Raw genomic sequence first — 11,387 nt, 5'->3', positions numbered from 1 at the left:
ACGTGTGAAATACAGTGCCTCTTAAATTCTGTAAGTGTTGTTGCGCATTTAATATGTCTTGGCATCGAATTGAAAACATTTATTCCTTTGAAGTACAACGAATTTTGTGAAGCACATGACAAGAAATTAGGTGTTCTTAATTCATTCGCGTTTCTAGTGTTATATCTATGGAAATCACTTCCTCTTTCAACTCGATCACACAAATATCGAGGCAGCAAACCGTGAACTACTTTAAAAATGAACACCATAGTTAAATAAACAATTCTTTGCTTCACGGATAACCATTTTAGAGCGTCCAGCATCAAAGATGAGGAAGTGAATCTATTACATTTTAGAATCAACCGCATTATTTTATTCTGCAAACGCTGTAATCTCGATATTTGTGTATCATTGGCTAAAAATAATATGGAAGAACAAAAGTCTAAATGAGGAGAGATGATTGATTTGTATAGCTGTATTTTACTGCACATAGTTAAATCGTTTTTCAATCGGCATAAGATTCCATACTTCTTGGCAATTTTCCTGATGACATTGTCAATGTGAGTATTGAACTTGAGTTTGTCATCAATAATCACGCCAAGATATTTAATCTCCCGAACGCGATCAATGGTCTCATGATCAATTATAATAGAGACGTTTTCATTAGAACGATTTCGCGAGATTACCATAAATTTAGTTTTATTTATATTCAACTTCAATTGCTTATACTTCAACCATCTACTTAAAGAACGCAAATCTCCATTCAAATATAAAACGACCTGATTCAAATCATTAGCTGCAATGAATAACACAGTATCATCTGCAAAAAGGTTAATATCACAAAATCGTAAAACTCGTCGCATGTCGTTGATGTACATAATAAATAGAAGGGGCCCTAATACACTTCCCTGAGGTACTCTAAGATTATTCCCTACGGGACTGGAAATTGAATCATTAAAAATAGTCCGTTGAGTTCTGTCATACAAATAACTTTCAAACCATTTATATGCAGTACTCGTAATTCCAAAGCGCTTAATCGTATTCAACAACAAGGGCCTAGAAATTGTCTCGAAAGCGCGTTTCAGATCCAAGAAAACAGCAATGATGGTATCTTTACATTCTAATTTCTCTTTCCATTTTGCTAACACCAAGTTCAATGCGGTTTCACAGGAATGTCCTTCTCGATATCCCGATTGTTCTGGTATTAGCAAAGCGTTGAGATTTAAATATTGCAACAGCTGGCCTTTAACAACTAATTCTAATATTTTCTCTAATGTGTGCAACATGTTGATGGGACGAAACTCTTCGGCTTTAATCGTTCCAGCAACCTTTTGAATAGGAACTATGAAAGATTCCTTCCACACCTGAGGCACATGCCCAGTTAATAAAGACTTATTAATAAGGTCCAGCAAGATGTGATCAATGACATGAAAGCAATCTTGAATAACTCTAGCATTGACATTATCCACTCCAGCCGTTTTACCTAAAGAAAAGCAAATAGTTCTAAGTTCATTTAATGTAATTGGGTGAAATCTTTCAAATCTACAATTACTATCAACCGGCTGTCTTATTTCATCAGGTTCATCGACCAATTCAATGGACTGATTGATCAATGAAACACTATTGACGAAATAATCATTAAACTTGGATACTATAGCCTGTTCAGACTGTTCAAGTGTGCCATGAAAAGCTATGGACCGCGGTTTACTATTACTAGGTTTCAATAAAGATTTCAAAATTTTCCATAACTCTTTGCTGTTGTTTTGATGCTGATCAATCTTCCTCTGAATATATTCACAACGAGTTTTCTTAATCGATTGTGAATATCTATTGCGCGCGATCGTGTACATATTCCAGTGATTTCCATCATTTGTTCTACGAAATTTGTTGTACCATTTGTCTCTCTCACGTTTAAGGCGCAAAAGATCCAAATTGTACCAGCTGTTCGAGTTTTTCAAAGATACATACTTTTGCGTAACTAGCTGATTTGTACACGTTTTCAAGGTAATAGTAAGAACAGCTGCTGATTCATCTAAATTATCGACCTCGAATGGAAAATCCAGGCTTCTCATCACAAGATTCGAAACAGCATGTTTCGAATATTTCCTCCAGCACTTTAATTTAACAAAATCGTCGTTTGGCACGAAATTATCTACAATATTGATAACTAAGGTCTCATGATCGGTTATTTTCAAATTGGTATCAATGACTGTGTTAATAGTTTCAAAATTGGAATAAACATGATCAATTAAAGTTTTACTGTGCCTGGAAATACGCGTGAACTCATTTACTGTTTGTTTCAAATTGAAGAAATCAGATAAGCGCTTCAGATGGTTCGAATTGTAGTCATCACGCCAATTGATATTGAAATCACCAGCTAATATATTTCATTTGCTAGAATCAAGGAACATTTCGAGCCAGTTTTCTAAAATTTCAACAAAACGCTGATCACTTGAGCTGGGGCTATGATACAAAACACCATAATGTGATGTAACGATTCATTAAGTGTTTCAAACCCATATTAATCAAAATCGTTATTGCGTTATACAGGGTCTTTCAGATTAAAGGCTCACGCAACAAATTTTAATAACTTCTACAAAAGTGAACCGATTTTTACTGAAAAAAAAAAAAATCTTAATTTAGGACATTTTCGATGTGACCACCCCTTTTTTCGATGACACATTTTAAACAGTGAACAAAATTCTTCATGCACAACTCTAACATTACGACTTCGATGCTTTTGAAAATCAAAGTTATTTCTTCTTTAAGTTCCTCCAAACTTTGTGGCTTATTAACACATTAAGGACCGCACGTTTTGGGACAAACTTGAACGCTTCATTTGTTCCGATTCCACGAATGAGATCGTTTCCTTCGATGTGGATGAGACGAAAGCGAGCCATCGGTAGGCCTTGTTATATTATTGGCAAACCAAGGATTTATCCTTCAAGTGTAGAAAACACTGGTTATTTCGTGATCCATCCGTAACAGACGGAACGCGAAACACGAGAAAACTCGTGAGCGGTCCGCAATGTGTTAACATAGCAACGGTCCTTCACGTATCCCCGAATATTATCGTCCCGAAGTGGAAAATGCAGTGTTACCATCGACGGAGCGAAAAAAAATCATAAGGAGCTCCTTAGCATTTTTTGCGTGAGCGTTTAATCTGAAAGACCCTGTATGTTGTGTTATATACCATTAGACAGGAAATTTATTTATCCAGAATTTTTTTTTGCCTGGACACGAACAGAAAATATAGTAAAAAATTAAACAATTTGGCGATTAAAATAAGTATGTTTTCCAATAACCACTCGTTTTCGTCCCCGACGCAACGAGTAATCTTTTTGCCTGCAATTCGGTGTTAGCCCACAATGTGAGTCGATGCGTATCAGAGTTATTCTCAATTTTTAATACGGTAGCAGAATCAATAGAGGGATAATCTCCCCAATGTTCAGTCTATTCGGGCTCAATTTATGTCTCTATCGTATAGGTTTTGCTACTAACAATTTATGTATTTGTGGTCCAGGATGTCATAATAACGAGCATGTTGTTTGGTTATGTGAAAAATGCAATTGGTGAATTTAACTGGCTGCTGATTTAGAAGTTCGAAAGGGTATACTCATACTTCTGTAGTCATAGATTTATTTGACTTAGGCTTATATTCATGTGTATCTTAACTATTTAGACTTGTGTTTAAAAATGATAAATGACAACTCTTTGTCTTCTTCTGCATAATTGAATAAATAGAAGAAATGGGTATTAACGGCTTTAATGGTATTTTTGTGTACAATTTTGAACAGAATTTAGTTCCGCATTCTGCCACGTCATCTCATCTCACCCGTTTGAAGGATAGAAGTTCATACAGGAAACGGTTATTCTTTCAGGGCTTCCATTTGATTTAATCAAAAGAAAGAGAAAATACAGATTTTGAACAATGCAAAAACTAAATTCAATTATTCAATAACTACACACATTCACAGTCCTATGTCAAGATACCGTCCATGCTCCTAGGCCCAGACCAATCAACTTTTTAAATTATTTCAGGAAACTTAAAATTGCGACCTAGAGGGAAAAATGATATTCAATTTATTATAGACCAACAGATTTTCTCTCCAACTGGACAAGTCTACATTATCCAGCACTGAAGCTCTGTTGTTAGGGTAAGTTCGATGTATTAAAGATGAAAATGTGTGGCAAGAAATGTCCATTTAGTTATTTTCGATGGTTTATATACATTTCAGTGCGAATAAAGCAAATTTGCGTCTAAATTATACTCTTCTCAAATCATTCCCATCCTTAAAACAAATGCTCTAAGTAGCGCATGACATGTATTTTAACCAGTGTTGAAAAAAATCATCTTCGCTAAGCTCAAATGCCTAGATTTTCGGGCTAGGTTGCATCGAAAACCTATATATTCCAAACGAAATTCAAAATGACAGATCCAGACAACCTGTGAGTATGAGCAAATGAACTTTTGTTCTTCAATATGTTTCGAAGTTTATTTTTCTATCCAGTGTCATTTTCATCTTGATTATTCAAGATGCCAGAATTGAATTTCATTTTAGCCAAATGAATATCAGCTGTTGTTTACTTTCAACCTGAGGCAGGGATCGTTCGCGATGCTGTTGTTACCGTCTCGCTAAACAAAATTTTGCGCGATTTCTTGCAAAGTTCGTTTCATCAAACTCTGGCGTTTTTGTTTTCTAAATGGTCTAGCCTGACAAATTTTTTTATTTTTTTATTTTGACTCAAAATCAATGCCAGAACGAATATCGTTTCGAATGTGATTAATATCAAATTTGTTGATTTTGATATTCAAAGTATAAATAATAGCGAAGTTATGAACCCTACTCTATGCCGCATTCATTCATTATAGCAAATTTGTTCATGCATTCGCGATATGAATAAAATGAACTCGTTTGTTATTGTCATCAATATAATGAGGGCAGTGTGCAGGGATACCAAGCGATTTTTTCAAATGTCTTCACATCGTACGTAAAAATGTCTTCAAATGTCTTCACATGGTACGAAAAAATGTCTTCAAAAGTCTTCACAGTCATATCGAAAAAACTAAAATTCATATCTCATATTTGGACCAAGTTTGATAGCTTATTCAATTGTATATTGATTGGGGCGTTGTTATATAGCACATTTCACTAAACTTGTCTTGAGGTTTTGAAGTTTATTTCAATAAATGTGAACAAAGAATATATTTCACCACTGCAAACTAATTTTCATGAGTTTAGAAATGATAATTAGTCTGGTATACCGTTGATTGAGTGAACATCGCCCCAGTTTTTCAACAAAAACGGAACTGTGATAGCTCAATTTATTTATTTCAGCTTTGAAGTTTTTGTTGTAGCCCAAACCATATCCATAAAACTGATCATTGAAACGGTGTGTAACCGGAATACCTTCGTTTTGTGAAGTGATCGATTGAAGGATCTAGATTAATCTATTGTATTAGGCTGTCAAAAAAGTCCTGCGGTATTTTTTTTTAATTTTCATTTGTTCATAAAATTAGTTACAATCATCTGTTTTAAGTCAAATATGCGCCGTTTTGTTCGATGACTTGTTCCCAACGAGATGCCAACTACATAATACCCCTGTTATAGAAGCTCGCTTCCTTATTGGCAAAAAACTCGGATAGCAAATTTTCACAGGCCTCTTTTGTGGCTAGCTTCTGACTACCTAGCTCGTTCGCTATGGACAAAAACAGGTGGTAGTCACTTGGTGCAAGGTCCGGACTATACGGCGGATGCGGATGCGGACCTCCCATCCCAGCTCCCGGAGCTACTGGCGCGTTACCAAAGAAGTGTGTGGCCTAGCGTTGTCCTGATGGAAGACAATGCGGCCTCTGTTTATCAAAGATGGCCTCTTCTTCATGAGTGCTACCTTCAAGCGGTCCAGTTGTTGGCAGTACAGGTCCGAATTGAGCGTTTGGCCATAGGGCAGCAGCTCATAATAGATTATTCCTTGACAATCCCACCAAACACACAGCAGAACCTTCCTGGCCGTTAATGAGGGCTTGGCCACCGTCTGAGCCGCTTCAGCGGGCTTCGGCCACGACCGTTTGCGCTTCACGTTGTCGTAAGTGACCCACTTTTCATCGCCAGTCACCATCCGCTTCAGAAACGGGTCGATTTTGTTGCGTTTCAGCAGCGATTCACATGCGTCGATACGGTCAAAGATGTTTTTTTTGCGTCAACGTGTGTGGCACCCATACAACGAGCTTCTTTGTGAATCCAAGCTTCTTCAAATGGTTAATAACGGTTTGATGACTTATCCCTAGCTCTTGGCCGATGCTACGGCTGCTACTATGCCGGTCTTTCTCGGCTAATTCAGCGATTTTTCGCAATTTTCGACGACAGGCCTTCCGGAGCGTGGCGCATCTTCGACGACCTCTACACCAGAACGAAAACATTGAAGCCATCGTTGTGCGGTGGAAATGGAAACTGTATCGGTTCCATAAACTGCACAAATTTTATTGGCAGCTTGAGATGCATTTTTGCCTTTGTCATAGTAGTACTGTAAAATATGTCGGATTTTCTCTTTATTTTGCTCCATATTTGCGATACTTTAACTCACGAACGACTTAACCAAACAAAACACTGTCAAAGACTATATTATAGCGCGCAAAAATACCTTTCCAACAAGCTATAGTATGACTCGATACAATGAATACAACTAGAACTACGCGCTTACAACGACACCTCGCGGAAATACCGCAGGACTTTTTTGACAGCCTAATATAATATAGGTCCAAATTAATAAAAATACTATGTCACAATAATTCAAATTTTCTAGTGCAAATGAACTAATGTCTACTAGCGACATCAGAGGTTCCTCGTTGTTGAATTCATTCTATATACTTGTAAATTTTCTGATTGGAAAAGTTTGAGAAGAAAAGTGAATGACCCCGAGACTAGCTTTACGCAGTGGCGATATCATGACCATTGAGGTTTATCCGAGGTGTAATAATTGGTAGTTGGACACTAAAATAAACAGAGGCAAAAGTCTCTGTTGATTACTAAGAACAAAAGTAAACAAGTTACACTGATAAAAAAGCGATCGAATGAAACTGATACAAAATCCCTACTTCTTTTGACGATCTTTCCGGCCAATATTTAGGAATTCATGAAAATAATATCTTTCAAAAATTCACATACGCTATCATACTGAAATGTCTCCACATATTTCAAAATGTCTTCAAAATGTCTCCACAAAATCAAATGTCTTCACAGTAAGTCAAATGTCTTCAAAATGAAGACATGTCTTCAAACCTGGCATCCCTGGCAGTGTGTTTTAAGCTTAAAAAAAGTCATTTACAGTGAAATAAAATCATATTCGTTACTCGTGAATATTTGTTGATTTTCTAAGACACTGATTCTAACAGCAACAAGTTTCGACATGCAACTTTTGGCTGGTTTGTCACAATACTTTGATTTTTTTGGAAGTTTGTTGAAAGTGCGGATTGAGCTCGTAACCTTTTGCGTAAGAGATACGGATGTTACGATGTTACGGATCTTACGATTTTGAAATTAATTGAAATATTCAGTAAGAAAAAAATAATAAAGATAGAATTCTCAAATAAATTCGGCTATAGGGATCTAAGGTATGACTTCATTTTAGAAAAGGGGTCTCTGGCCCGAAATAGTTTGAGAACCTTTGATCTAAATGAAGCTTGAAATTAGCTATTGATAGAGAAAAATTCCATGTATAATCATCGATTCACTGCTTCGACGGCTTCTGAATTTTCTTGAAAATTAACACATAAAGTGAAGACTATTGAAAATATCTTTTAAATTTTATTTCGAATTTTTACTGAGACATTATTTTGTAGGGCGCATCCAACATTATGGGCCCTCTATCGAAAATCATGACTTGAACAATAGTTTTTTTTATCGCATCGCCTTCGACAAAAATGTTATAAAATGAAAGGAAAAATTACATAAAAATAAAATTGATTAAACTGTTAGATTGCCCTATTTCATTAAATTTTTACACTCGCGAAAACTCAATTTGTCGATGAATGCAATTTTTGATGCCTTATCAACATAACCTCACCATGATAATTATCAAAAAGAAACGAGAATCGTACTACTCTTCATGTTCCACTATTTGGCCATTCAGATTGACTGTTTAAGATGATTTACACCAGTCATTTCCTACAATCAGTTCGTCGCATTGGAATCCCCCTTGGAACGGTACCGTTTCTGTATACACAAAATCTATAACCGCTAAACACGCAAAATGTACGCATATGAGCTTTATGTCTTCATTCAAGGATCCGGAGGATCCTATTCGACGCCTCAAAAAAAAAACCCGGAGTCGGACCGAGTTCGTGAGCAAGCAGGAAAGCATTATCCCCCGCGCTATACAGTGACTATTTAAGATAATTACATTAAAAAATTATCTCCGAACGCAAATAACTCGCTAAGCGGCGTCTGATTGTCAGTGCGTGGAGAGGATAGCGTAGCCACACGCGTATCGCGTATCATTTCGTTAGAGTTAGAGTTTTTCCCCCGGCCCAAAGAAGACGACAACGCGCTGAAAAGCCGCGCTGCCGCCATCAGCAATGTGAATGTGAAGAAGAGAGGGTTCGTCGTGCCAAGGAAAACATGTAATCAAATAAAATTTTTGCGTGGAGGAAATAAAATGATAATCATTTTATATGGTGGCAGATGTGAGGAATATATTTATAATGTTCGCGTATAGTCGCGAACATGTGATTATGTGGAGTGTAGCGTGGAAAACCTCCGGAACTCGAAGAAGTTGGTCCGTCCGAGGATTTGGTGCTGAATAGAGCGGATCACTGTACCGTTTGGGTTACAGGGCTTCCACAACGCCGAGAAAAAAAAAAGAGAAGCAGTCAGTGTGGCAAATGGTTCTAGAAAATTAGCCACGGTGTGGTTATGTGTGTATTTTACGAGCTCGTTGTTTGGATACTCCCTCTTGCAGAGAGCTGCACATACCGCTGTCAGCGATTCCTCCCTCGTCACGAGCATATCGAAAGGAGTAACGGATATGTACCGTGGATTAGTTCCGATCCAGCGAAGGGTTGGTCGCGTTGATGTTTGTTTTTGGGTTCTACTACGTTACTGATTTCAGGCAGAATTTCAGCACATCTATCGCGTTATCATACCAAGGCCACACCTCGGTGTCTATTTTACGCTAACTTCGCGGTCTAGGCCACTGGTTTTTCTTTTTATTACAAGAGAAAAAACTATTCCCTTCAACGTCTAACTTCCGACTCCTTTATTTTCCTATCTTATCCTAATCCTTCACTGAGGATGTACATCTCTCTAAAAACTGAAAGTATGTTATTTGCTACCTTCTGCATATATCCTATTGAAAGATCCTTGGTTGGATTTTCCACTATCTCTAGTAGTAATCTTCACCATTATAATTCTTAAAAATTATTTCTTATGGAACGCGTGAAAAGTGTCACTACAATATTGTACAAGTTTTATTTTTGTATACAAAGCGTTATGACGCATTTGCGTTTCAAACATTTTAATGTACAGTGATTGACCAAAATTGACATAATCCCGGTGATGTTCTCCAACATCATAATTGGATTCACCTAAACTTTTTTCGTTTCAAATTCAAATAAAATTCATTCAATTTCAACCAGTATTCATTCAATGCGTTTTCGTTTTGACGTAGCATAACATCTTTCATTTCTTACACCCCGTTCAATGTTTCGGAAACTTGAAGAGAGTATGACACTTGAAGTGCAAGGTTTTGAACGTTAATAACTCTTTTACGACTGAACGAAGTGGTATGATGAACACCTTATTCGAACGAAAAAAATGCCCAAGAGTAATATGCTTGTTACTTATTGACTCGAAAATTGTTTCAATAGCTTTGAAAACAGACTCTCGAAATCACACAAATCGGTTTATAATCAGGCGCCTGCTCGGAAATGCATTTAATTGAGATTGGAAAGTGACGGGAAGATGGCCTCGCTCGCTCGCTTAAACACTATGCTCATCGCTCCCAATTCCATATCCTTTCTGCAGCCGAACCGAACGGATCATTAAGCGAGAAACGAAGTGTGGATGACCATTCGATACAGATTGTTTACAAATGGTGATATTGGCTATGGACTTGATAGCGGAGAAATTGAAATGTTTGATATGGTGTAGAGAATATTTGATTTCTCTCTGAGCGTTAATAATTTCCAGCTAAATGAAGCTTGAAGTGGATTGTAATCATTTTGTTCAAGATATGAAATGTCTAAGAGTTATATACAGGCGGTAATCGGACGGAGCAATATATGGATAATACGGCGGGTGGGATATGACCTCCCATTTTAGCGTTTCCAAGTATGTTTTGACCGGTTTGGCGGCATGCGGTCGAACATTGTCGTGCTGCAAAATAACTTTATCATGTCTTTGCTCGTATTGTGGCCGTTTCTCCTTCAGTGCACGGATCAAACGCATCAATTGTCGTCGGTAGAGGTCCCCCGTGATGGTTTCATTCGGTTTTAGCAGCTCATAGTATATCACACCCAGCTGGTCCCACCAAACAGACAACATTACCTTCTGGCCGTGAATATGTTGATACATGGCCGGGGTATCCGTACGTTGTCCGACGTTTAGGATTGCGTAATGGACCCACTTTTCATAGCCAGTAATGATTCGATGCAAAACACCCTTTCTTTTATGCCGTTGGAGCAGTTGTTCGCAGTTGTTGTATGTTTCGTCATCCATGAGAATGCACTGGTTTGGATTGTTCAAAATACGCTCATATAGCTTTCTCAAGCTCGTGTTTTAATGCGATCTTGCTGCTCTGGTGTTTGTTTGGCCACTTTTTGCTTTTTATAGGTCTTTATGATCATGTTATCATGTACCGAATTTTGCGACGATTCGTTTAACAATTTCTAGACAAATATGAATTATCTTTGCTATGTTGTGGTATATAACACTCTTTTTGATGCACCACTTGTGCAGAATTTTCTTTTTAGTTTGCAAATCAATCCGCGACATTTCGGAAACAACTTCATGACGAAACAAATGATCACGATTTTCATAAAAATATGGATATCTCCGATTTTTTTTGTTTGTGGTTTCGTGGTCGTATGTCTCTCATAACTCGATCTAAAGATTGATCTGCAGGTCACCCGGACACCATCCGGGTTTCTCCTAATGTGGCCAAAAACCCTCGGAATGATCACCAACGAGCTAGTTATGACAAACCATGAAGTTCAATATGTCGCATGATGGGATTCGGTTTTAGTCATTAAGTGGCCATTTATTTTCGAACCCTGATCCGAAACATATCCCGGTTACGTCAATGAGATCATAAAGGCTTGATTCCATCAAAATAAGCTAGTTTTGGAACACCATAAAGTTTCATACAACAAATAGCCCTTTTGTCATTTTGAGCGAAAAAGTCTTTTAAAC

The 11,387-nt window shown here is 37.4% G+C and overlaps 1 pseudogene; it reads left to right on the top strand.

Annotated features, from left to right (window-relative positions):
* Positions 1-6,903: 6,903 nt before the first annotated feature.
* LOC129772318 (U4 spliceosomal RNA) lies at positions 6,904-7,022 on the top strand (annotated as a pseudogene).
* The last annotated feature ends 4,365 nt before the right edge of the window (positions 7,023-11,387 follow it).

This window comes from Toxorhynchites rutilus, chromosome 2, assembly GCF_029784135.1.
Source record: "Toxorhynchites rutilus septentrionalis strain SRP chromosome 2, ASM2978413v1, whole genome shotgun sequence".
Classification (NCBI taxonomy): domain Eukaryota; kingdom Metazoa; phylum Arthropoda; class Insecta; order Diptera; family Culicidae; genus Toxorhynchites; species Toxorhynchites rutilus.
Note: the sequence above shows the minus strand (reverse complement) of the source record. Positions and strands in the feature narration are given on the sequence as shown.